The sequence below is a fragment of the Macrotis lagotis genome, chromosome 1 (genome assembly GCF_037893015.1).
Source record: "Macrotis lagotis isolate mMagLag1 chromosome 1, bilby.v1.9.chrom.fasta, whole genome shotgun sequence".
In the NCBI taxonomy this organism is placed as follows: domain Eukaryota; kingdom Metazoa; phylum Chordata; class Mammalia; order Peramelemorphia; family Peramelidae; genus Macrotis; species Macrotis lagotis.
In genome coordinates this window covers 712,418,991-712,421,428 of record NC_133658.1, presented here as the reverse complement: position 1 = coordinate 712,421,428, position 2,438 = coordinate 712,418,991, and the positions used below count along the sequence as shown (strand labels likewise).

General features: G+C 35.5%; 1 pseudogene; it reads left to right on the top strand.

Annotated features, from left to right (window-relative positions):
• Positions 1-1,656: 1,656 nt before the first annotated feature.
• LOC141523538 (H/ACA ribonucleoprotein complex subunit 3 pseudogene) lies at positions 1,657-1,833 on the top strand (annotated as a pseudogene).
• The last annotated feature ends 605 nt before the right edge of the window (positions 1,834-2,438 follow it).

Sequence of the window (2,438 nt, the reverse complement as noted above, 5' to 3'; positions counted from 1 at the left end):
ATCTATGATCAGAGCAGGAAGATGATACTATCCAAATTGAACAAAGAAAGAAACCTCTGAAACAACTTTCACTCCCATGATAATTGTTCTGAAAATAGTGGCATGTATGATCTTTACAAATAACTTATCCCCATTTGGCACCAAAAACTGACTCTAGAACTACTCTGCTTTTGTCAACTCTGGAAAGATCTTTTCTTGAACTTCCTTAAATGTCCCAATTTCACCATACAAACAATGAAAGGATTAGAGAAAATGCTCACCAAGGTCCTTTCTAGTTCTAGTTTGATTCTTTCATCCTTTCATATTCAAGTTACAAGAGATAACATACTTTAAATCCATCTAGCCCTCTTCTAAACACTAGCCAAGAGCTAAAAGTGTGGGACAAAAGAAGTTATTATTAAAACTGGCTTCAATCTGCACTATTATTGTTACATGTCCTCCATCCATTCCAAGGATAGTTTCCATAGTAACCAATGCAATTCAAAGCAAACAAAAATAGAAGAAAGACACAAAAATAAAGTTTAGAAATATCTAAAATTGGAATACTGTAGCTACCTTCTTAACACATCTCCTGAGTTATTACACTGCTTATTATTGTTCTTAAGACTTCTCAAAAGTTTTAAAAATTGCATACACACACACACACACACACACATACACATATATATATATGTATGTTCTTGCAAGAGCTCTCCCTTCATCTATCTTGACCTACATTTACTTTTGATTACTGTGCTTTTCTGTAGAATACAAATATATGTACAATGGAAATCAGTTATAACTCATGTTTATCTTTTTTTATATGATCCAACAGCCCCTGTAAGAATAAAAGGCAATAGAAGCATGGGATGGAGTAGGAAATTTTTTAAGAGTGAATGAGTATCTCTGAGATACCACCTCACACCTCTCAGATTGGCCAATATGTCCAGAAGTGAAAATGATTCAGCAATACCACTACTGGTTCTGTATCCTGAAGAGATCATGCAAAATGGTACAAAAATATTCATATCAATTCTGTTTGTAGTGGCAAAGAATTAGAAATCGAGGGGATGTCCATCAATTGGGAAATGGCTTGAACAAACTGTGGTATGTGTACGTGATGGAACAGTATTGTTCAATTAGAATTCAGGAGGGATAGGATTTCAGAGAAACCTTGAAAAACTTGCATGAATTGATGCTGTGTGAGATGAGCAGAACCAGAAGACCACTGTCTACTTTAACAACAACATGGACTGATGATCAACTTTGATCAATACAATGACTATGGACAATATGAGGGAATCTGTGTGAGAGAATAATATCTGTATCCAGAGAAAGAACTATGGAGTTTAAATGAAGACAAAATATTATTATCTTCAATTGTTAAAAAGTTTTCTTAAATATTGCATAATTTGGCAATCTCTAATAGTTTCTTTCTAAAGGACATGTTTTTTCACTCACTCATTCAATTTTGATCTATGCATATCATGGAAACAAATCTAAAGTCTATATCAAATTGTCATCTGTTGGGGGAGAGGGGGAGGGAAGGGAAGGAGAGGGAAAATGTAAAATTGAAAACCTTGCAAAAATGATTGGTAAAGAGGTTGTAGTTGGAGGCTAAGGTGAAGGTGGAGACCTTTCTGTGGTGTATGAGGATTGCGAAGTGAATTGGCTGTGATGTTTCTGCAGTATTACCTCTATGAACAAGGGGACCATGCCTATACCATCAAGAAAACAGATGCTGCAGGATAATTGACCTGTTAAGCTCACCCAGTCAGATTCTCCCCAGATGACAAGTACTCCAGACGCTGGATCACTATCAAGAAGAGATTCAAGGTTTTCATGACTCAATAAGAACATTTGTTCCTCTGAGTTACCAAGCCCTGGTAAACAAGGGATTCTTGACCCAAGAAACTTTTCCTACATCCATGAGAACCTCTTTCAGAAAGAGCTCAAATATTTGACTCTCTTAATTAACCCATTCTCATAACTTTGAAATTACTCCCTTTACACTTTGCTACTTAGAATCTAGTCTCAATCTGACTGTATTCCTCTCTGTACTTGGTATCATTCGACCTAAAATGAAATAATTTCAATCAGTGCTGTAAGATATTAAATCTGAAATGATTTGGGGGAAAAATTGGTAAAGTGAATGCTTAGATAATTGCCTCTGTTATTTTTGATACAATAGCAATCAAGGCTCTTAGTCTAGAAGTAAGGAAGGAACTGGTATGGAACATTAAAAAGGGTTGTAAAGATTTGGGAGAACCAATATGGTAAGTAGAATACAGCTAGTCTGACCCAGAATGGGCCTGAATATTGACAAGAGCCAGGTTGAAGAAAAAGTCATAAACAACTTAATGCTTCTCTTAAATTTATTGTTGAATATCCAGAATCTTATAAAAAAAAATCACAGACATGACAAGTCAGACAAAATCCAGTTGCATGGCTTCCCTGGT